The following is a 25,946-nucleotide window of genomic DNA, read 5'->3' on the forward strand; positions in this document are numbered from 1 at the left end:
GTCATTTGATAGAAGTCACAGCTCAACAAAATACTAGTCACTGAAGTTATACATGAATGTTACTGATTAACAAAGTCTAAATGACCAGTAATCAACCTTTTACAGGACATCCCAAAGTGTTTCACATCTAAAGAATATGGATTGCATTCCCAGACAGACATAGCGATTGAAGCAGAGACCATACCAATATTCAAGAATAATAGGCGGCTGAAGGGAAGAGATGACAACAGGTTGGGTACTTGGGATTAGGACTGCTGCTCATGAGTGGGATAAACACCAACAGACAGGTTAGGCCAAATTGTCTATTTCCATGTTGTATTTCAACTTAATTCAAGTAATTTTTGAAATACAGTTACTGTAACGTTCACAACACAGCAGCTGATTTACATAGAGCAAGGTTCCACAAACAGCACATGACAAGTTAATCTGTTTTTGGTAGAATCGGTTGAGATTAAATTTTGCCAGGGCAGCAGGAAAATTGCCTGTGCTGTGTCACGATCGATATGTTCAATCATATACTCTTTTTCCCCAGAATAAAACAGTGACCAGGTTCCTTTAATAAACAAAATTATCAGTTATTATAAAACACGTACACACACGCGCACACTTTGGTGGTACCACTATCTGATGAACTACCATCCATTCTTCGTCCGCAGGTTTATGAGGAGGTCTCCACTCCCTCATCAGAATTCCACTTTTAATATAATAAACTTCTGGAACTTCTTTTGCTTGAACTTCTGTTACAGCTGATTGTGCTGCCTTCTTCAACTCTGGATCAGCTGGCTGGGCTGCATCAGAGAAGACTTATTAAACATTTCCCTCAGATTATCCAAATCCCCAAAGAAAGTTTCAGATATTCGGCTATCAGTCTGTGGTGCCAATTTTACCTTGGACAACGGAGCTTGTTTAGCCATTGCTCGAGTACTACGCATGAAGGAAAAATTCCTGGAACCGGTTCCTGCAACTGTTCTTTCTCTTTAACTTCACTTGATTTTTCCATGACCACTGGAAAAGCTACTACTTTCGCTTCGGCCAAACTCATTCCCCAGGAGTAGGTCAACTCTGTTTACTGGAAAACTATGGACAACTCCTACAATTACCTACATTAGGTCACACTCTAGGTGCACCCAATACGAAAAGGTACGGGTATATATTCCCCACCAATACCATTCATTAAAACTTTAGCATTCAGTGCGCTCTCTGGTGGAAATCTTTTGCCTTTCCACAGCAAGAGAGTTTGGGTGGCTCCTGTCTCCCCAAGTACAACCATTGGTTTGCTTGCCTCACTTGGGGATAAGGACTTACTTTTCCTTTTAACAAGAATTCCCTTTAACTCTCATATCTTAGTCACAATTCTTGCACTCACAGTGGTTTTTGTATTTGGACTTACAGCTGCAGTCAGAGCTACAGCCTGATCGGCTGTATTCTCGGTCAGGGTCCCTTTCTCTGCATCGGCCTGTATATCCCAAGAAGTCCCATGGGTTTACCCCGCAAGTTCCAGCAATCTGCACAAAGTTGTCCCACCTTGTGACAATAACACTTAGGCTTGTGGCCTCACTTCCGCCCTTAGCTTCTTTCTTTCTGGCCTGAGAAGGAGATCCTCGGGCGTTCCCAGCTGTCCTTTTCTGCCCCTGGCTTCTTGCCTTCCTTTCACCCTCCCACCTTCCATCCTTCTTGGGTTTGTGGGAGTGACAGACAAAAGGTTTGGGCTTATAAACAAGCTCATAATCATCAGAAATTTCTGCTGCCTGTCTGGCTGCTGAAACCTTCTGGTTCTCTACATGGGTTCTTACTAACTGAGAGAGTGAATTTTTAAATTCTTCTAGAATTACTTCCCGAAGGTCCGGATACGTAGCTTCCATCTTTACTGCCCATATCCAACGATCAAAATTAATTTGCTTTACCCTCTCAAATTCTATACAAGTCTGCCCAGATAATCTCCAGAAGTTCCAAAATGTCTGCCTGTACACTTCAGGAACTAAGTCATACACAGTGAGAATAGACTTTTTTGCAATCTCAATCTGCAGAAGTTTTGCATAAGCAGTGTCTAGCTTTCCTTTGGCCACTTCATCTGTTTGGTCATCTTTTCAAAAGTTATGAAAAATGCCTCTACATCCCTTTCCTCAAACTTTGGGGGGGGGGGGGGGCGGTAATGGAGCTTGCATAAATTTAAACAGTTCTCTGCTGGGTCCTGGGCTGTAGTCAGATCTTTGTCTTAATTCCATCTTTAATTTGAATTCCTTTCCTTCTCTTTCCCTTTCCTCAAGTTCAAGTCTTTTCATTGCCAGTTCTTTTTCAAACTCAAGTTTCATCAATTCTTTTTTCTGTTGAAGCTCAAGTTTTTCCAATAATTTTTCTTAGTCAAGTTCAAGCTGCTTCATCTGTAACTGAATGTTAGCTAATTCAATTGCACTACCCTCTGGCTTACTGTCTTCTTCCAACTGTAAATGCTGTGCTATTACTTCAATTACGTCTGCTCTCTGCTCCTGGTTTTAACTCTTATCGCCAATTTTGCTGCCAATGCCTTGAAGTTCCTCAAATCACTCAAGGATGCATCCTCCTTCACCAGAAAAGTCACAGCAACTGTTGAAGACATTCCGGTCGAGTAAATTTTATTCTATTGCACAAGAAACTTGTTTTTTTTTTTCCTTTTTCAATTATCATTACCCCACTTACAATTGTAAGTCAGCGTTGGGTTTACCCCGGAAAGAGCCCCCAATTATATGTTACGACTGAGGCGGGAGGAGTGCACTGTTTATTCTAGTCCCATTTTGCCACAGGTCACAACATATATTTAAGTTTTCCCACTTAACGATATGATCATATACTCTCTTTTGTCCAGAATAAAATAGATTTCTTTAACAAAATTATCGGTTTATTAAAGCATAAACACAAGTTGAAATATTAGTTCTTTTTTTACCTCAGCCCCTCACACTCACACATACACCAGTTAACATGGAAAAATAAAGGGATTTGCATTTTAGAGCTCTTTTACAAAAAAGGCAAAAAAAAACACGAGCTGAATAAGTGTTCATTCTTGAAGAAACAGCAGATGAGATAGGTCGTGTTCCAAAACTGGCATACAGTCTGGCCTCCGAGTACACATGGATGGGTCACTGGGATATTTTAGAACAGTTCTTTTCAGGCAGCGTTGGGAATTAATTTAGCAGGCTTTTCTTTCAAAGACAGGAGACGAGATGAGTTGTCAGAGTGGACTTCTCAGGGTCTTTTAGAGGGATGCTGGAAAGCTGAGCTGTGCTGTGGTCTTCACCTCTCTCCTTGGAAGTTCTCTTCGACTCCAAACAATTCAAAGGTGAAACTGGAAACAGTCCACCTTCTGACTTGCCACTTCTCTGCACACATCTTCTCCCACTTACCAGGATTTCTGTTCTATTGTTAACTTTAGTCATCTGACAGCCAGTAAATGATGTTGTCAAACAAATCCTCAGTGTTCTCTTGATGACCGTCTTGAAAAAAAAAACTGGTCCAACATTTCTTCAGTTTGACTATAAATTCCTCAAAAAATATTTCGCAAAAACAAAAGCACTTTCATAACAGCTGTTTCAAATGTTGCCAATGGATCTTTTATATCTATCTGAATAAGCACAAGGCTTTAAATGGCATTATCTTTTACAATTCAGCACTCCCTCAGGACAGCACTGCTCCTACATTCTAGTTTGAACCCACAACCATCTGACTCAGAGGCAAAAAAAATGCTACCAACTGAGCTAAACAAACACTTCGTCAATTTTTTAAAAATACTTACAGATTTGCAAGTATCTTTATAGATATTCATTCTTGAATATTTTGAAGGCTTTTTTTCTTCCAATTGTTCTCCTAAATTGTTTAGCTACTTATGGTTTATCTTCAGAGTTTCAAGATGTGAAATGTTTACTTGGTTATTTATTTGCTCATTGCTCTATCACAGATCGATGTTAGGAGCTGGAATTTAAAAACTTTGAAAAGTCACATAAGCAATCAGATCAAAATTAAGGCATAATCACTTGTCTGACTGACAGAAATCTTACAGATGTATGAATTTGTGTTTCTCCACAGTGGGAGGATGCTAGACACAGCAAGTTGCATTGGCTCGTTCAAGCAGTGATCCTTACAGTCAAATGAGTTGCCCATTGGGTTAGAACTGCAGGAATTGGAAGACCAGTCGTGATCACTTTTGGTTTCTTTGATAACTATCCAAGATGTCCGTGGCTCATAAGAACATAAGAAATAGGAGCAGGAGTAGACCATACAGCCCCTCTAGCCTGCTCTGCCATTCAATACCAAAGGGAGGCATTGGCGTAGTGGTATTGTCACTGGACTAGAAACCCGGGATATTCCTCTAGGGACATGGATTCGAATCCCACCATTGCAGACGGTGGAATTTGAATTCAATTAATAAAAAAAAAATCTGGAATTAAATGGCTAGTCTAATGATGGCCATAATTGTTGATCATCACAAAAACCCATCTGGTTCACGAATGTCCTTGAGGAAAGGAAATCCATCCTAACCTGGTCTGGCTTACATGTGACTCCAGAGCTACAGCAATATGGTTGATTCTTAAAATGCCCTAGCAAGCCAGACTCAGTTGTACCTAACCACAAAAACAGATAAAGGAATGAAACCGAATGGACCACCTGGGATCAACCTAGGCACCGGAAACGACAAAGGGCAAACCCAGCCCTGTCGACCCTGCAAAGTCCTCCTTACCAACATCTGGGGGCTTGTGCCAAAGTTGGAGAGCTGTCCCAGACTAGTCAAGCAACAGCCTGACAGTCATACTCATGGATTCATACCTTACAGACAATGTCCCAGACACCGCCATCACCATCCCTTGGTATGCTCTGGCCCACCGGCAGGATAGACCCACCAGAGGTGGCATCACAGTGGTATACAGTCAGGAGGGAGCTGCCCTGAGAGTCCTCAACATCGACTCCAGACCCCATTAAGTCTCATGGCATCAGGTCCAACATGGGCAAGAAAACCTCCTGCTGATTACTACCTACTGCCACCCTCAGCTGATGAATTAATAATCCACCATGTTGAACACCACTTGGAGGAAGCACTGAGGGTGGCAAGGATGCAGAATGTACTCTGGATGGGGGACTTCAATGTCCATCAAGAGTGGCTCAGTAGCACCACTACTGACTGAACCCTAAAGGACAAAGCTGCTAGACTGGGTGTGCAGCATGTGGTGAGGGAATCAAGAGGGAGAAACAACTCATCCTCACCAATCTGCCTGCCGTAGATGCATCTGTCCATGACGGTATTGGGAGGAGTGACCATCGTACAGTCCTTGTGGAGACAAAGTCCCGTCTTCGCACTGAGGATACCCTCCATCGTGTTGTGTGGCACTACAACTACTAAATGGGATAGATTTTGAACAGATCTAGCAATGCAAAACTGGGCTTCCATGAGGCGCTGTGGACCATCACCAGCAGCAGAATTATACTCAACCACAATCTGTAACCTTATGGCCTGGCATAGCCCCCACTCTACCATGACCAACAAGCCCGGGGAAATCAACCCTGGTTCAATGAAGAGTGCAGGAGGGAATGTCCGCAGCAGCACCAGGCATACCTTAAAATGAGGAGTCAACCTGAAGCTACAGCCCAGGACTACTTGCATGCCATTGACGGAGCTAAGCGATCCTAGAACCAACGGATCAGATCCAAGTTCTGCTGTCCTGCCACATTCAGTCGTGAATAGTGGTGGACAATTAAACAACTAACTGGAGGAGGTGGCTCCACAAATATCCCCATCCTCAATGATGGGGGAGCCCAGCACATCAGTGCGAAAGATAAGGCTGAAGCATTTGCAACAATCTTCAGCCAGAAGTGTCAAATGGATGATCCATCTCTGCCTCCTCCTGAAGTCCCCAGCATCACAGATGCCAGACATCAGTCAATTCCATTCACTACACGTGATATCAAGAAACGACTAAAGGCACTGGATGCAAAGGCTATGGACCCTGACAACATTCCAGCAATAGTACTGAAGACCTGTGTTCCAGAACTTGCTGTGCCCCCTAGCCAAGCTGTTCCAGTACAGCTACAACACTGGCATCTATCCAGCAATGTGGAAAATTGCCCAGGTATGTCCAGTACACAAAAAGCAGGACAAATCCAACCCAGCCAATTATCGCCCCATCAGTCTACTCTCAATCATCGGCAAAGTGATGGAAGGCATCATTTTCAGTGCTATCAAGCGGCACTTGCTTAGCAATAACCTGCTCGGTGACGCTCAGTGTGGGTTTCGCCAGGGCCACTCAGCTCCTGACCTCATTACAGCCTTGGTCCAAAAATGGACAAAAGAGCTGAACTCAAGAGGTGAGGTGAGAGTGACTGCCCTGGACATCAAGGCAGCATTTGACTGAATGTGGCATCAAAAAGCCCAAGTAAAACTGGAGTCAATGGGAATCGGGGGAAAACTCTCCGCTGGTCGGAATAGTACCTAGCGCATAGGAAGGTGGTTGTGGTTGTTGGAGGTCAATCATCTGAGCTCCAGGACATCACTGCAGGATTTCCTCATGGTAGTGTCCTAGGCCCAAACATCTTCAGCTGCTTCATCAATGACCTTCCTTCAATCATGAAGTCAGAAGTGGTGATGTTCGCGATTATTGCACAATGTTCAGCACCATTCACAACTCCTCAGTTACTGAAGCAGTCTGTGTAGAAATGCAGAAGGATCTGGACAGTATCATGGCTTGGGCTGATAACTGGCAAGTAACATTCGCACCACACAAGTGCTGGGCAATGACCATCTCCCCATGACATTCAATGGCATAACCGTCGCTGAATCCCCCATGATTAACATTCTTGGGGTCACCATTGACCAGAAACTGAACTGGAGTAGCCATATAAATACTGTGGCTACAACAGCAGGTCAGAGGCTAGGAATCCTGCGGCGAGTAACTCACCTCTGGACTCCCCAAAGCCTGACCACCAGCTACAAGGCACAAGTCAGGAGTGTGACTGAATCCTCTCTACTTGCCTCGATGGGGGCAGCTCCAACAACACTCAAGAAGCTCAACACCATCCAGAACAAAGCAACCCACTTGATTGGCACCCCATCCACCAACATTCACTCCATCCACCACCAACGCACAGTGACAGCAGCATTACCAGCTACAAGATGCACTGCAGCAACACACCAAGGCTATTCAGACAGCACCTTCCAAACCTGTGACCTCTGCCACCTAGAAGGACAAGGGCAGTAGATGCATGGGAACACGAGCACCTGCAAGTTCCCCTCCCTGACTTGGAACTATAATTGCCATTCCTTCACTGTCGCTGGGACAAAATCCTGGAATTCCCTTTCCAATAACTGTGGGTGTACCTACCCCATATGGACTGCAGCAGTTCAAGAATGCAGCTCACTACCACCTTCTCATGGGCAATAAATGCTGGCTTGGAGAGGGACGCCCACATTCCACGAAACAAATAAAAAAAAAATACACCATCAAGGTCTCAATTCCACTTTCCCACCCGCTCTCCATACCCTTGATTCCCTGAGACTAAAAATCTCTCTCTCTCTCAGCCTAATTAGGGCGGCACAGTGGTTAGCACCGCCGCCTCACAGCTCCAGCGACCTTGGTTCAATTCTGGGCACTGCCTGTGTGGAGTTTGCAAGTTCTCCGTGTCTGCATGGGTTTCCTCCGGGTGCTCCGGTTTCCTCCCACAAGCCAAAAGACTTGCAGGTTGGTAGGTAAATTGGCCATTATAAATTGCCCCTAGTATAGGCAGGTGGTAGGGGAAGGTGGGGATGTGGTAGGAATATGGGATTAGTGTAGGATTAGTATAAATAGGTGGTTGATGGTCGGCACAGACTCGGTGGGCCGAAGGGCCTGTTTCAGTGCTGTATCTCTAAACTAAACTAATATATTCAACGATGGAGCATTAAAAATCCTCTGGGGTAGAGAATTATAAAGATTCACACCCCTTAGCCCCTTAGAGTGAAGAAATTTCTCATCTCAGTTCTAAATGATCAGCCCCTTATCTTGAGACTGTGCCTCCATGTTCTAGATTCTCCAGCCAGAGGAAACAATCTCTTCGTGTCTTGGGAAAATACATTGAAAGATTTGACTGTAGACAGGCAATGGCTAGTATTTAAAGAAGTATTACATGGTCTGCAATAAATATACATTCCTCTACGACACAAAAACCCAACAGGAAAGATGAATCAATCGCAGCTAACAAAAGAAGTTAAAGATTGCATTAGATCAAAGGAAGAGGCAGATAAAGTTGCCAAAAAAAAAGTGGTAAGCCTGAGGACTGGGAGCAATTTAGAATCCAAAGGATGACCAAGAAACTGATAAAGAAAGGAAAAACAAATATGAATGCAAGCTAGCAAGAAACATAAAGGTGGACTGTAAAAGCTTCTTCAGGTACATGAAAAAAAAAAGATTAGCAAGGACAAATGTGGATCCATTACAGGCGGAGACAGGAGAATTTATAATGGAGTAATATTAAAGCAAAATACTGCAGATGATGGAAATCTGAAATAAAAACAAGAAATGCTGGAAATACTCAGCAGGTCTGGCAGCATCTCTGGAGAGAGAAGCAGAGTTAACGTTTCAGATCAGTGACCCTTCTTCAGAACTGACAAATATTAGAAATGTAAAAGGTTTTAAGCAAGTGAAGGGGGGGGGGGGGGGCAAGAGATAACAAAGGAGGTGTTGATAGGACAAGGTAACAGAATAACTGGCCAAAAAGGTCATGGAACAAAGGCAAACGGTATGTTAATGGTGTGCTGAAAGACAAAGCATTAGTACAGAGAGGGTGTGAATTGACTGGAAAGCAGAAAGCATTCCAAGCACAAACATTAAAAAAAAAAATTTTTTATAAAACAGGAATAGTGGGTAGGCACAATAGAAACAAACTAAAAAAACTAAAATAAAACAAAGAAAAAAGAAAAAAAAAATAACTAAACATAAAAAGGGGGGGAGGGGGCCACCATGCTCTGAAATGATTGAATTCAATGTTCAGTCCGGCAGGCTGTAGTGTGCCTAAATCGGTAAATGAGATGCTGTTCCTCGAGCTAGCATTGATGTTCGCTGGAACACTGCAACAATCCCAGGACAGAGATGTGAGCATGAGAGCAGGGGTAGGGGGGGCGGTGTTGAAATGGCAAGCAACCAGAATCTCAGGGTCATGCTTACAGACAGAGCAGAGGTGTTCCGCAAAGCGGTCACCCAATCTGCGTTTGGTCTCCCCAATGTAGAGGAGACCACTTTGTGAGCAACGAATACAGTATATTAAAATGAAAATACAACAAACAAATCGCTGCTTCACCTGAAAGGAGTGTTTGGGGCCTGGGATAGTGAGGAGAGAGGAGGTAAATGGGCAGGTATTACACCTCGTGCGAATGCAAGGGAAGGTGCCGTGGGATGGGGACGAAGTGGTGGGGGTAATGGAGGAGTGGACGAGGGTGTCACGGAGGGAACGATCCCTTCGGAATGCTGACAGGGAAGGGAGGGGAAGATGCCTTTGGTAGTGGCATCACGCTGGATGAGTGGCGGAGGATGATCCCTTGGATCTGGAGGCTGGTGGGATGGAAAGCGAGGACGAGGGGAACCCTGTCGCGGTTCTGGGAGGGAGGGGAAGGGGTGAGGGTAGAGGTGCAGGAAACGGGCCGGACATGGTTGAGGGCCCTGTCAACCACAGTGGGGAAAGGCAGGGGTGGAGGGGGCAGAAAGAGAGTCCTTGGTTGAGGAAAAAGGAAGACATATCAGAAACTCTGTTATGGAAAGTAGCATCATCAGAGCAGATGCGTCGGAGACGGAGAAACTGAGAGAATGGAATGGAGTCCTTACAAGAGTCAGGGTGTGAAGAAGTGTAGTCGAGGTAGCTGTGGGAGTCAGTGGGCTTATAATGAATCTTAGTAGACCGCCTATCCTGGAATAGGAGTTGTGAGGAGAATGCAAAGAGGCTTCAAGGGGATTTGGACAGGCTGACCGAGTGGCAAACACATAGCAGATGGAATATAATGTGGGTAAGTGAGGGGTTATCCACTTTGGTAAGAAGAACAAAGGTGCAGAGTATTCCTTAAATGGTGAGAGATTGGAAGGTGCTGATGTCCAAAAGGGACCTAGGTGTCCTTGTTCATAGGTCAACGAAAGCTAGCATACAGGTGCAGCGAGCAATTAGGAAGGCAAACGGCACATTGGCCTTTATCGCAAGAGGATTTGAGTACAGCAGCAAAGAAATCTTGCTTCAATTGTACAGAGCATTGGTGAGGCAGCAGCTGGAATATTGTGTGCAGTTCTGGTTCCCTTGCCCGAGGAAGGATGTACTTGCCATAGAGGGAGTGCAGACTGATTCCTGGGATGATGGGATTGTCCTACGAGGAGAGATTGAGAAGGCTGGGGCTATAGTCTCTGGCGTTTAGAAGAATGAGAGGCAATCTCATAGAAATTTACTAACTTGTTAAAGGGATAGACAGGGTAGATGCAGAAAGGATGTTTCCCCTGGCTTTGGTATCCAGAATCAGGGGACACAATTTCAGAACAAAGGGTAAGCCATTTATGACTGAGATGAGGAGGAAACTCTTGACTCAGAGGGTGGTGAATCTTTGGACCCAGAAGGCGGTGGAAGCTCAGTCACTGAGTAAGTTCAAGATGGAGATCAATAGATTTCTAGTTGTTAAATGACATCAAGGGATATGGGAATAGTGCGGGAATATGGCGTTGAGGGAGACGATCAGCCATGATCTGGAATGGCAGAATGGCCTAATCCTGTTCCTATGTTTAAAGACTCAACCCTCAGAGAAAGAATTTCTCCTCATATCTATCTTAAATGGGCAACCCCTTATTTTTAAATAGAAGGGGAAAAATCCTTTCCACATCCACCCTGTCAAGACTCCTCACAATCTTACATGTTTCAATCAAGTCTCCTCTTACTCTTCTAAACTCCAATAGATACAAGCCTAGTCTGTCCAACCTTTCCTCATAAAAGAATTCGCACATTCCAGATATTAATCTAGTAAACCTTCTCTGAACTACTTCCAATGCATTTACATCCTTCCTTAAATAAGGAGACCAATACTGTACACAGTACTCCAGATGTGAAACAAAAACAAGAAATGCTGGAAATACTCAGCAGGTCCGGCAGCATCTGTGGAGAGAGAAGCAGAGTTAACGTTTCAGGTCAGTGACCCTTCTTCAGAACTTCAGGAGTTTGTAGCCTCCTTGTGACCTTTTCACAACTTATTTTCCTACCTATCTTTGTGTCATCAACAAATTTAGCAACCATTCCTTCGATCCCTTCACCCAAGTCACTTATATAAATTGTAAAAATTTGAGGCCTCAGCACTGATCCTTGTGCAACACCACTCGTTACATCTTACCAACCAGAAAATGACCTATTTATGCCTACTGCTTCCGGTTAGCTAGCCAATCTTCTATCTATGCCAATAAGTTACACCTACACCATGAGCTTTTACTTTCCTCAATAACCTTTCATGTGGCACCTTATCAAATGCGTTCTGGAGATCCAAGTACAGCACATCTACCAGTTCCCCTTTATCCACAGCACATGTTACTTCTTCAAAGAGCTCCAATAAATTGGTTAAACATGATTTCCCTTTCACAAAACCATGTTGACTCTGCCCGATTATCTTCCTGCTATAAATCTTTAATAACAGCTTCTAACATTTTCCCCCAAGACAGATGTTAAGCTAACTGGCCTGTTGTTTCCTGCTTTGTCTCCCTTCCTTTTTGAATAAAAGAGTTACATTTGCGATTTTCCTATCGAACGGAACCTTCCCCGAATCTAGGAAATTTTGGAAAATTTAAACCAACGCATCAGCTATCTCACCAGCCACTTCTTTTGGGACCCTTGGATGGAATCCATCAGGACCCAGAGACTTGTCAGCCCACATCTCCAACAATTTGCTCAGTACCACTTGCCTGGTGATTGTAATTTTGAGTTGCTCCTTCCCTTCCATTTCCTGATTTACAGCTATTTCTGGGATGTTACTTGTATCCTCTATAGGCGAAGGCCAGCTGCAAAATACCTGTTCATCTGCCATCTTATTTTCCCTCATTAATTCCTCAGACTCACTTTCTATAGGACCAACGCTCACTTTGTTAACTCTTTTCTTTTTTAAATATCTATAGAAACTCTTACTATTGTTACGCCAATGTGTTTCGTTGAATGATAATTTTCTTTCTTCCACTGGTTGGAGATCTGAAGCTGAATTTTTTTTTTTTTTTTTAAAAAGACAAGCCGCCAGCAAAGCCATCCTTTCGGTTTAAGTTGGTTACCCAATTTGCAATACTGTATCCTACACTGCAATGCTTGTGAGGAGAGACAAAATGTCTGCTAATATTCCAGCAAGAACCAAGACCCAGAAGCTCAAAAGGAACTGCTTGTTCTTTTCAGCAAGCAGAGAAATATTGCTAACTGCTATGTTATGAATCACTGAGTGATTGTCAAGTGATAAGCCCCTCCCATCTGTGGTTTTAAGCTGGTGTTTTTCTCTACAGCAAAGGAAAAGCAACTGGACTCGGACATGCGCAGACCCTAAGTGGGGCCCCCTCTCTCTCTCTCCCTCTCTCTCTCTCTTCATTCCAGCTGGATAGCTATCAAATTCTGCTTATTGACTGACCACCTTTGCATACTCCAGCTACAATTAGAAACCCCGTTGCAGGAAAGCATCTGCATCGCTATCTCCAAAAGACTCACCGAACCAGTCATCTATCTCCTCAAACTAAAAGCCTCGGGATCACTGAATGCAGCTAGAAGCCAGCCGAATCACCAAACTCCACAGACTGTAACCCAACCAACCAAACTTTCCCCACTCTGTAACCTATTTACGTGTGTATAAAGCTCTAGAGTATGTGCGCGAAAGCTGGCATGTTATTTATTATTTTATTAGTTCAGTTTAGTTACAATAAAATCAACCTCTTTCTTTGTTACCTCAAGAAAACCTGTCCGACTACTTACTTGCTATGATCATAACAAGAACCAAACACCTACTGAATTGGCCAGTACATCCACTTTAAGAATTAAACCTGTTCTAGTCCAACGAGGAGGGGGCAAAGAGGGAAGCCCTGCAACCCCTCCTCACTTGACCGTAACAGAAATTTAGGGGCTCAGGTCTGGGACCAAACCCAAAGACAAATGGGAAATTGGAAGCAGGAAACCAAATTGAGCCCGAGCAATAATTTAAAAACTCCATTACAAGTTTCTTGTGGTTTTCAGTGCTCGAGTGCTAAAATGCCCATATTCGAGGCCTGTATCTTCCTAGAACAGAGTGAAGCAACTTGGGCCAGGTTAAACACCCTGTCTGTTGAAGAGTTGAGGAATGTAGCTGGGCAGTTAGAGATTATGATCCGTCCAAAAGTTGGAACCCTGATATCCTAAAACGAGTGGTCAACAATTTTAAAATTGACACGGAAGAACTGGAGACAGGGATAGGATCTGAAACAGACAAAAGTAACAGCTGAGGTACAACCTGAACAGAGGAGACAAGAATTAGAATTCCAGAAAAAGAGAAAGAGAGCTTTCCAGAGAGAGAAAAAGAGGAGAGAGAATTCCAAGAAAGGGAAAAAGGGAGAAAACAGAAAAAAAGAGAGCTTTCGAAAGGGAGTTAAGACAGCTTGAACTGAATAGGGGAAGACCCAGTGTACCCAGTAAAGGCACCACTAGCGAGGGAACTACCCCTAGCTTAGGACCAGGTGCTGAGCTCTTAAAGTTCTCCCAGTTGACACCAAAGAGGGGGATATGGAAGCATTTTTCATCTGTTCTGAAAAGCTTGCAAAACAGTTGAAGTGGCCGGCAGAGAACTGGACAAGGTTATTGCAAAGCAAACTCAGAGGAAACGTCCATGAGGTTTATTCATGGTTGCCTGATGAGAGTTCATCAGATTACGAGATGACTAAAAATGCTATCCTGGGCACATACAAGCTAGTTCCAGAGGCATACCGCCAAAAGTTCCAAGCTCTCCGAAAGCAGCTGGAACAAACTTATCAAGTTCAAAAGAGTTATGCAGCTTGCTTTTGACCAATGGATAATGGCACTTAAGATACAGTCCATATATGAAAACCTCAGGGGAGATCTTTCTTGAGGAGTTCAAAAACTCACTTCCCCTTTCCATAACAAACCATGTGGAGTCATAGTCATAGAGCTATACAGCACAGAAACAGCCCATCGTGTCTGCGCCAGCCATCAAGCACCTAACTATTCTAATTGCATTTTCCCGCAGTTGGCCCATAACATTGTATGCTATGGCGTTTCAAGTGCTCATCTAAATACTTCTTAAATGTTGTGAGGGTTCCTGCCTCCACCACCTCTTCAGGCAGTGTGTTCCAGATTCTAACCACCCTCTGGGTGAAAAATGTTTTCCTCAAATCCCCTCTAAACCTCCTACACCTTCCCTTAAATCTATGCCCCCTGGTTATTGACACTGCCGCTAAGGGAAAAAGTTTCTTCCTATCTAACCTATCAATGCCCCTCAATTTTGTACACCTCAATCATATCTCCCCTCAGCCTTCTCTGCTTTAAGGAAAACAACCCCAGCCTTTTCAGTCTCTCTTCATAGCTGAAATGCTCCAGCCCAGGCAACATCCTGGTGAACCTCCTCTGCACCCTCTCCAGTGCAATCACATCCTTCCCATAGTGTGGTGACCAGAACTGTACACAGAGCTCCAGCTGTGGCCTAACTAGCGTTTTATACAGCTCCATCATAACCTCCCTGCTCTTATATTCTATGTCTCAGTTATAAAGGCAAGTATCCCATATGCCTTCCTAACCACCTTATCTACCAGTGCTGCTGCCTTCAGTGATCTATGGACAAGTACACCAAGGTCCCTCTGTACTTCCTAGGGTCCTACCATCCACTGCATATTCCCATGCCTTGTTAGTTCTCCCAGGATTAAATTCCATTTGCCACAGCTCCGCCCATCTTACCAGCCCATTTATATTGTCCTGTAATCTAAGGCTTTCCTCCTCACTATTTACCACACCACCAATTTTCATGTCATCTGCGAACTTACTGATCATACCTCCTATATTCACGTCTAAACCATTAATGTACACTACAAACAGCATGGGTCCCAGCACCAATCCCTGCGGTACACCACTGGTCACAGGTTTCCATTCGCAAAAAAAAACCCTCGACCATTACCCTCTGCCTCCTGCCACTAAGTCAATTTTGGATCCAAATTGCCCTGGATCCCATGGGTTCTTACATTCTTAACCAATCTCCTATGCGGGACATTATCAAAAGCCTTAAAGAAGTAGAGGAACAAAAGGTTCCAAGAGCCAGGCAGGCAGCAAGGCTGGCTGATGATTATACACTAATTCACAAGCCCTTTCCCCAAGAGAAACCCTTCCTTATCCACCTCCAAAAACATGAAAAGGATAGAAGGTGGGAGAGTGATAGGAGGATGAACAGACAAGAGCGAGAAGGTAGAGTTGGAAACACAGGGGGCCCTCCCTAGGCCAAAAGGGAAGGTGCTGAGAACAGGGGCGATGCCCAAAAACCTGTACATTTCCATTGTAACAAGGCAGGTCACCTTCGAGCTGACTGCTGGAAGTCATGGGGAAAACCCATAGGTTTACTGAGGGTACACCAAACCAGTGGAGGAAAAGGGGCCCTAATGGAAAGTACAGCAAAGCAGGCTATGGCTTTAACTGTGGCAGTAAAACCAAGTAAACCTACCATTGAGAGTGCAGGAAAACTTAAAATCCCTGAGAGTTACCGGGATTTTATGTCCAGGGGAAAAGTGACCCCATACCCCTCGAGTGAGGCAAGTAATCCATTGTTACACTTAGGGATACAGGGGCCACCCAACACCTTCTGCTGGGAAAAGGCATGACCTTCCCCCCCACTCCCCAGAGAGTGCATTGAATGCTAAAGTGCTAGTAAATGCAAATAGGAGGAAAGTATATGCCCATACCTTTATACCGGGTGCACCGGGAGTGCAACATTGTTTAAGGACCAGTAACCATGGGGATTGTCTCCCTAGTCTACCTGTGGACAGTGTTAACTTTCTCCTGGGTAATGATCTGGCGGGGGTGAAGGTGGTAGCTTCCCCAGTGGCTTTAGAAAGACAAAACGAGGTCAGGGAGACAGAGCAGTTACAGGAAAAGATCCCTGGCATTTTTCCTGTGTGGTGACCTAATCCATGGCCAAAAAAGCTCCAGAGGAGACTGAACTGGCACTGCAGACAGATGATCCAACTGTCTGGTTATCTGAAACCTTCTTTGGGAAGTCAGAGGACCCAGAGGATGAGTTAAACAGGTCTTCCTTGGTCGCAACTCAGTAAGCCAACCCAGGGTTAAAAAAGTTAGCCCAGACTGCCCAAACTAAAGCTGACGCAGAAGGAGTTCCAGAGTGCTACTATTTAAAGAATGTTCTGATGAGGAAGTGGAGACCTCCTCATAGACCTGCGGACGAAGAGTGGATAGTAGTTCACCAGATAGTGGTGCCGCCGAGGTACCGTAGGGAAATATTGAGAATAGCCAATGGCTGGACATGTCGATATCAGAAAAAACCAAGCCCTCATCAGGCAACATTTTCACTGGCCAAAACTCAAGGATGTGGTGGAGTTCTGTCAGACTCGCCACACGAGCCAGGTTGTGGGGAAGCCTCAACCTGTAAGAAAACCTGCACCCCTAATTCCCATACCAGCTTTTGGGGAACCGTTCAGCAGAGTGCTGGTAGACTGCGTGGGACCCCTGCCAAAAACAAAGGGGGCTACCAGTATCTTCTCACCATCATGGACGTGGCTACTCTATTTCCAGAGACGCTCTATAAGAGCTCTCGCTGCCAAGGTAGTAGTGGAGTGGCTAACCCAATTCTTCACCTGATATGGGCTGCCTGCTGAGATCCAGTTGGATCAGGGCACAAATGTTATGTCCAGTATTTTTCAAAAGGTCATGGTTATCTGGGCATAACCCAGCTACTGTCCTCAGCCTACAACCCACAGTCACAAGGGGCTTTGGTGCAGTACCATCAGACCCAAAAGACAATGATCAAGGCATACCGCTACGAGTACCCCCATGACTGGGACATAAGGCTGGGATTTCTTCTGTTTGCCACCAGGGACTCACCCAATGAGTCCACTGGCTTTAGTCCCTTTGAATTAGTTTATGGACACGAGGTGAGAGGTCCTCTAAAAGTAATCAAAGAAAGGATTTTGGGAAACAGGGACAAATCTTCCCTGTTACAGTACACTTCCATGTTCCGAGAATAGCTCATGAGAGCCTGTGCGGTGACTCGCGAACATCTAAAAACCTCCCAGACAACTATGAAAAGGCAGGAGGATAAACATGGCCAAGGCCAGAACATTTCAGCCCAGAGATCGTTTTAGTGCTATTACAAGTACAGGGAGAACCATTGAAAGCCTGGTTCAGTGGTCTTTACAGAGTAGTAAAGAGAATTAGCCAGGTGAATAATATAATTGACACAACAGATCGTAGGAAAAAACAAAGGCTAAGTCACATCCATATGTTAAAATGGTATCACAGCCAGGAAGATGACAAACAAGTACAGGTCAGTCAGGAAAGGGGAGAGCGAAAGGGACAGTGAGAATGAGTTAGAGGGAGGCCTGGAGGATTCCCAAATCAAACTCCCTACCATCCAGTTCAGTATTAATACTGAAATGTTAGAGAAATTAGACACCGTACTCTATTCAAATGCAGAAGAGAGAGGAGACCTAACAAAGCTGCTCAGAGTTTAAAGGGATTTGCAGGGACAAACCAGGGTGCACAACTCTAAACCTACCCCATATGGATGTAGGAGAGACCCCTCCGATAAAACAAAATCCCCATCGCCTAGGTCCCAGGAAACTGACCAGTTTCGGGAGGAAACTCAGACTGAAGACCTAGAAATTTAAGATTTAAATTCTAAAAGGAAGACACAGAAAAGTTCATAAGCCAAAGAAACACCCCAAGCCCAAAAAGGTTTTGTGGCAGATTTGGAGGATGGTGATGGTGGTGGTGACTGCAAGTATCCCAACTGAGGAGGAATTGTGAGCCAGGCTGGGTGAGCACAGGAAAAACCATGTGCAAAACACTGAGAATATCATCTAGTGCTAAGAACAACTTTGAATCCAGGGTTGAGTTCATGACAGAGAAATTGGAAAAGGAAGATATTGGTAGAAATACCGTCAGAAATTCAGTATATGCTAGAGCACAAGCTGATGGAGCCCAGTCAAAGCAGCTGAGTTCCCCAGTTGTGCTCCTGCACAATCCCAGATATAAAAAAAATCAAAACTAGAGTATGGCTATGAATGAGAGTGATGAGTGTGTGCACAGTTTTTTTTATTTTAATTTGTGGCCTCCATAAAATATTCCTGTAGTCACATTTCACTTCACCTGGTGGGGAGTGTTACGCCAATATGTTTTTGTTGAATTTTCTTTGGTCCACTGGCTGGAGGTCTGAAGACATTTTTAAAAAGAGCTGCCAGCAAAGTCATCCTCTCATCTGAAGTTGGCTACCTAGTTTGCAACACTGTATCCTACACTGCAATGCTAATATTCCAGCAAGAACAAAGACCCAGGAAATTTAAAGCAACTGCTTGTTCTTTTCAGAGAAATACTCACTTCTATGTTTTGAATTACTGAGTGACCATCATGTTACAAGCCCCTCCCCATCTATAGTTTTAAGCTGGTGCTTTTCTCTGCAACAGAGGAGAAGAAACTGGACTCCGACATGAGCAGACCCCAAGTAGGGGCCCTTGTTAGACCACAACAGGTTCAATTTATTCATAATTGGATGTACTGGCCAATTCAGTAGGTGTTAGATTACTTACTTGCTATGATCAGAACAAGAACCAATCGGAGAGAATTGACAAAGAAAGAGGTTCACTTTATTGTACCTAAATCGTATAAAATAGCATGCCAACTTACGACGTACTCTATTTAAATGCAGAACAGAGAGGAGACCTAACAAAGCTGCTCAGTGTTTAAAGGGATTCGCAGGGACAAACAGGGTGCACAACCCTAAACCCAGAGGTTAGAATGGAGAAAGGTAGATTGGTTGAGTTAGGGTCCAGAAAAAAGGTATACAGTCTGTAGAGTTTGGTGATTCAGCTGGCTTCTAGCTAAATTCAGTGATCCTGAGGGTTTTAGTTTGAAGGGGTGGGGGTCCCTTTCTCTCTCCATTCCAGCTGGAAAGCTTTCAAATTCTGCTTGTTGACTGACCACCTTTACATACTCCGGCTACAATCAGAAACCCCCTTAGAGGAAATCATCCACATCGCTAACTCCAATAGACTTACTGAACCAGTCATCTACCTCTTCAAACTTTGGTAGAAAAAAAAATAAAAGACAGAGTATTTCTTAAATAGTGAGAGGTTGGTAAGTGTTGATGTTCAAAAGGGATCTGGTGTCCTTGTTCATGAGTCAAGGAAAGCTAGCATGCAGGTGCAGCAAGCAGTTAGGAAGGCAAATGGTATGTTGGCCTTCATCACAAGGGGATTTGAGTACAGGAGTAAAGAAGTCTTGCTGCAATTGTATAAAGCATTAGTAAGACTGCAGCTGGAGTATGGTGTACAGTTTTGGTCTCCTCATCTAAGGAAGGATAGACATGCCATAGAGGGAGTGCAAAAGAGGTTCACCAGACTAATCCTTGGGATGGTGGGATTGACTTACGAGGCAAGATTGAGGAAACTGACCTGTACTGTTTAGTTTAGAGATACAGCACTGAAACAGGCCCTTCGGCCCACCGAGTCTGTGCCGACCATCAACCACCCATTTATACTAATCCTACACTAATTCCATATCCCTGCCACATTCCCACCTGTCCCTATATTTCCCTACTACCTACCTATACTAGGGGCAATTTATAATGGCCAATTTACCTATCAACCTGCAAGTCTTTGGCATGTGGGAGGAAACCGGAGCACCCGGAGGAAACCCATGCAGACACAGGGAGAACTTGCAAACTCCACACAGGCAGTACCCAGGATTGAACCCAGGTCGCTGGAGCTGTGAGGCTGCGGTGCTAACCACTGCGCCACTGTGACGCCCCTGTCTAGAGTTTTGATGAATAAGAGGTGATCTCTTGAAACATACAAAACTACTACAGGGCGTGACAGGTTGGACGAAGATAGGATGCTTCCCCTGGCTGGAGAGTCTAGAACCAGGGGACTCGCTTGATTGGCACCCCATCTACAAACATTCACTCCCTCCACCACTGACACACAGTGGCAGCAGTGTGTACCATCTACAAGATGCACTGCAGCAATGCACCAAGGCTCCTTAGACAGCACCTTCCAAACCCACGACCTCTACCACCTAGAAGGACAAGGGCAGCAAATACATGGGAACACCACCTGCAAGTTCCCCTCCAAGTCACACACCATCCTGACTTGGAACTATATCGCCGTTCCTTCACTGTCGCTGGGTCAAAATCCTGGAACTCCCTTCCTAACAGCACTGTGGGTATACCTACCCCAAATGGACTGCAGCGGTTCAAGAAGGCAGCTCACCACCACCTTCTCAAGGGCAATTAGGGATGAGCAATCAATGCTGGCCTGGCCAGCGTCGCCCACATCCCATGAATGAATTTTTAAAAAAACCCATCATGTACCAGTTCCTTTAAGGGATAAGCTGAAGGAAATCCTGGGTGGTCGGATTAGACAGAACATCTTCACTCCTGTAACAACAACAACCTCATGGATCAGGTCGATAGTAGTCATATCCAAGAATAGCACACTACACAGCTGCTTAGATCCTAAAAACTCAAAACAAGGCTATCAGGAAGAATACTACCCTCTACCAACGATTGAAGATGTAGCTATGCATCTATACGGTGCTAAAGGATTCACGATTCAAGGCCAAAATGGTTTTTTGGACAATATTGCTGGAAGCATATGCCATTTAGGCTCAGCTCAGCGTCAAGATGCACGAGCTGGTGGAAGGATTGCAAAGGATAGAAGTCACCACAGATGATCTTGTGACAGTTGGTTTTGGAGAACACTTGAAGGAGCGACTAATGACCACGACAAAAACCCAGAAGCTTTCATACATCAATGCAACAATTGTGGTGTGGTTCTAAACATTGGCAAAATGGAATTTCAGAGGCAAGAAGTTCCTTTTATTGGAAACGCTGCAAGGGCAAGAGGGCTGTGTGTGGATCCAACCGCAGTTAAGAGGTTTTGGAGAAGCTGACGCAGACAGGCATAGCAGGGATCTAGTGACTGGTTGGAGTTGTTCAATATCAGAGCAAGCTTCTCCCACATCTGTGACATAAATGAAAGCTCAGAGATTCAATACAGAAAGATGCAGAGTAGTTCCAGGGAGAATTGGTGCTGCAATGACTCAAAAGTAACGATCACCAGCACGTCAGTCCTTTGGTATTATAATCTCAAGGAAGTAATCACTGCAATGCAACCATCTCAATCAGGACTTGGAGCAGCACTACTGCAGAATAGACAACCAACCAGTCATGTATGCATCAAGGACATTAACAGCAGTAGAGATGAGATATACACAGATCGAGAAAGAGCGTCTGGTGATTATGCTCGCCTGTGATAAATTTGAAGATTACAAATGGCTAGAAGGTGGTAAATACTGAAACGGATCAGTGGCGATTAAAACCAATAGTTCTCAAGCCACTAAACAATATGCTTAAGAGACTTCAAAAGAATGCAGTTAAGACTGTAAAAGTTTTGTTCATAAGTATCATATAGAAGAATGGAAAAAAGATGGTCTTAGCAGATACACCGAGCAGAGTGTACCTGCTGGAAGTTAATACCTCTGGTCTTACAAGTGAGCTGGAAGAAACTGATCACTTCCAGTTGGATACTCTTACTGGCAACAATTTAATTGTGCTGCAGCAGATGGCCCAGTTGAGAAGCAACTGTGTGCTATTATTCAGCAAGGCTGGCCTGGGATCAAACTGGAGGTACCTGAATACTTCCACCCTTATATTGACTATCAAGATGAACTAACTATCCAAGGGGACTGACCCTCAAAAGGACAGCAATTAATGGTACCAGGTGCTTTGTGTAAGGAACTGTCAGTAGCTCACTCAACACACGTCAGCACAGAAGGTCGTATTCTTAGAGTCCATGACAGCCTCTACTGGCACAGGATGTCAAAATTGCTTAAAACAATACATTGCAAATAGTTATATCCATTTGGCTTATTTTAAGTTTTCCCAAGTAAGGAACTATTACTGCAGCACGAGATTGTAGCTAAGCCTTGGTAAAAGAATGGGGCTGATCTATGAGAGATACGTGGCCATACCCTGAATGCTGTATGTGACTATTACAGTAATTTTATTAGGCACAGTGTTCTGTGAACTCCAAAAGATGTTTGCAAGATTTGGGATACCAGACATTCCAGTAACTGATAATGGTTCACAATTTTCATCTGCAGAAGTTTGAGTGTTTGTAAAGAGAAGGGGATTGAGACATGTGACGTCATCACCTCACTCCCAGCAGTCCAGTGTCAAAGCTGAGAAAGCCATCGAAAGTGTGATTCTTCATGAAATCTGGTCAGAGTTTCTAGCTCTGGTAGATTACCACAACATGCTAAAGGTACAAGTCCATTACAGAGACTTATGCATCAGAGGTGCAAGACACAATTTCCTATCATGGGAACACTCTTATAGCCTAGATATTCAACTAAGGAAGACACTCCATCTCTAGGCACAAAGCAATGGCAGCAGTATTACGACGACAGGAATTCTGAACAAGTTCGAGAAATGCACCCTGGTGATACAGTTCATATGAAACTCCTGGGTCAGAGTACTTGGAGTGCTGGGACATGTACACGAGATGGGTTCTGGAAGTTATGATATGCAAGTCAGAAACTAATCATACTGCAGGATTTGCAGTCAAGTGATTTATGCTGATGAGCCATCTGTAAGCAAAACTCCTGAGGTTGAAGATTTCTCTGCAACACAGGTCCCTAGCAGTCCACTGAACTGTTCATTTTCTAAAGAAACAAACAATAACTAACACCAAAAACACCTGGTAGCCAAACACCAATCGCAGATCTGGAAGACAGCATCAGCCTCCATCGCAATTGAAGGACTATTGTTTTCTTTTCAAATGGTGCCCGTTTGTGATTGTGTTTTGTTTTGGTTACATTTCAGAGTTCCTCTAGTGTATTTTTGTTGGAACTCAAATTTAGTTAAACTTTGCATCATGGTTGAGGCCGCAAGTGTTTTCACGGAGGTGGCCACCACTCGCATGCTGGAAAAGATGGGTTCCAAGTTCTGCACAAAACCCTGTGAAGGGAAGATGCTATAGGTGCATAGCATGAGTCATCATCAAGGGATGCATCATCTGGTAATTAGTGTGTTTTTTCTCTGTAGTCCAGTAAAGCTGCAGCGCTTACTGTAAGTTAACTTGCTATTTTATATGCATAAATAGATCATAAATACCCTTGAAAAATCACACCTAGACCTACTACTTAGAGACACAGCAGCTTGTGGAACTTATAGTTCCACAGGAGCAGGCAAAACTACAACTCACATGATAAATCAATACTGATTTAAATAAATCTATTTTAAAAAACAAACTCCTCAATCCTGTTCTACCAGCTTCTCATGTGACGTGGGCCATCTCAGGAGGTAACACTCTGTCTCTCACATGGAGAATTTGTACACTGCAGCCACAATTTGCTGCCACCAGAAGACCACATGCAAGTTTGTGGGTCACTGCCTGCAGTTTTTCAATACGCACTGGCAGCTGCTTCTAATCTCGCTCTCCCTTTAAACTCAAGACTGACTGACTGTACACTTCTCTCTGTAAAGATATGCCAGGACATCCTTAGGCCATTTGTGCATTCTTTTCAATTCGCAACCAAGCACTCGAGGGAGAGTTGAAGATGCAGAACGGGCATTCTTTTTGCTTTAGACTGATGGGGGAAGACGAACAAATGACTCAATGTTTTCATGTGGAGGCAGAAGCAGTTGGCTTTCAGCCACCTCTGGTGAGTGATCTCAAAGGGAATTATTCTGAGAGCTCAGCAAGTCACTAAAGAGCTTTGTTCTGACTCACAGTGACTTAGCAAAATCCAAAGCAGTGCACCAACGACCACAAATCAAAAAAAAAAACTGATTTCTTGATGAATGCAAGAAACAGCATCTTCCACTTAATAATTTTTCGCTGGAAGAATAAACAGATTGTGAATTTATACTTATTAGGAAGCTTTCGAGGAAATGAAAAAATACAGGAGCATTTTATAATTTTGTAAAATAAAATGTAAGTAAGTAACATGTTCCATTTTGGGCACGCTCTGTCAGCATGAAGCATTCCCTGGTCTGGTATAGCAACATTTTGCATTTTTATAAATGCTTTTAATGTACAAAATGTCACATGGTGCTTCACAGGAGCGTACTCAAACAAAAATTGACAGAATCAAAAGGAGGAAGCATTAGGACAGGTGACCAAGAGGTAGGTTTTAAGTAGTGTCTTGGCACAAGCCAGATACAGCATGAAGCTCTTGCACCCTGCTCCAACAATGAGCATCAGTCCCGGCCTCAGAAGAGGAGCCCCTGCCGCACCAATGTGGCATTTGTTTTGAATTTCACAGTAAATTCACAATCTTATATAAAAGCAAAATACTGCAGATGCTGGAAATCTGAAATAAAAATAAAAAGTGCTGGAAATATTCAGCAGATCTGGTAGCATCTGTGGCGAGAGAAGCAGGGTCAACGTTTCAGGTCTGTGACCTTTCATCAGATGAAAGGTCACACCTGAAACGTTAACTCTGCTTCTCTCTCCACAGATGCTGCCTGACCTGCTGAGTATTTCTGGCACTCTGTTTTTAAATTCACAATCTTGTTGACTGACAGTTTTGTAATGTAAACTCAAGCCCATTAGGAACTGGATTAAGACTACATTGGTCAAGTTTGCAGAGGATACCAAACTAGCAACAGCATTGGAATTAGAGGAGGCATATCAGAAATCACAACATGCAAGTGGACAGAACAACGGCATAAGAAATTTCACATACAAGGTGCTAAAGTACTGCAGGTGGGCAACATGTACTCCATGAAGAGTGTTGAAATAGCTATAAGTTAGGTTTAATGATATTTGGGGTCTTAGTAGACATCATGCCTAACCAATGAAAGCCAGTAGAACCACATAGCCAGAATACAATTCAGAGAATGTCATGATCACATTGCACAATGGTCTCATCAGGCTACACTTCAGTACCATGTACAGTTCTGGTCACGGAAATATTCAAACATTGGAGACAGTACAGAGAAAACACTGGAGGACCTTGGCTTTTCAACCTTTAAAAGGAGTCATATTAAGAGATCTTATCTAAACAAAAAGGTAAATAAAATAATTATGGGAATGGAAAAAGTAAATCCAGAACACTATTGCATAATGCAAGAGTAGGATAGGAAGACATAGGTTTAGGACTGATGTCAGGAAATTCTTCTTTACATAAAGTGATCAACACATGGAATGGACTCGCAGATAGAGTGGAGAATATAAACCCTGGATTCATTCAAGGACCAACTGGTTGGTGGACTTTGGCGTCATTGTAGATGGATGAATTAAGATGGACTAAATTGTCTTCCTCATCTGTAATTGTCTTGTTTCACATTGGTCCACGGAATGATAAATTCAATGAAAACGAGCAATAAATAGATTTGTCACTATGGAGTCAATTTTAAGCCTACCTGTCTGGCAGGGAGGCAGATAAAATCTGTTAGAAAAAAATACATGAAAAACTTCAAAGCAGCATAATAATCTGCAATTTTAGAGCAAAGCTACACAACTTAATAAAACAGTTCCATAGTATTACATGGGTGTAGGAGCAAACTGAAGCAGGAAATCTAGAGACCCAATTTAAGGACAAGCACTAAGCAGCCCAATTACATGAATCTTGAGGGGTCTTGGGAGACATAATGACAAGACTCTCATCTCCATGCGTATGCTGTTTAAAAAGACAGACGTCTTGACCTTTCTGACCTCAACACTTACATAGATTAAGCTACAGATATCATGTTTCATGCAAAATTA

At 43.7% G+C, this 25,946-nt stretch overlaps 1 protein-coding gene across 5 annotated transcripts in view; it reads right to left on the reverse strand.

Annotated features, from left to right (window-relative positions):
• Positions 1-25,946, reverse strand: part of LOC137369315 (uncharacterized) — a 265,372-nt gene that overhangs the window by 207,209 nt on the left and 32,217 nt on the right. The gene's annotated exons all lie outside the window — the stretch shown is intronic.

This window comes from Heterodontus francisci, chromosome 4, assembly GCF_036365525.1.
Source record: "Heterodontus francisci isolate sHetFra1 chromosome 4, sHetFra1.hap1, whole genome shotgun sequence".
NCBI lineage: Eukaryota > Metazoa > Chordata > Chondrichthyes > Heterodontiformes > Heterodontidae > Heterodontus > Heterodontus francisci.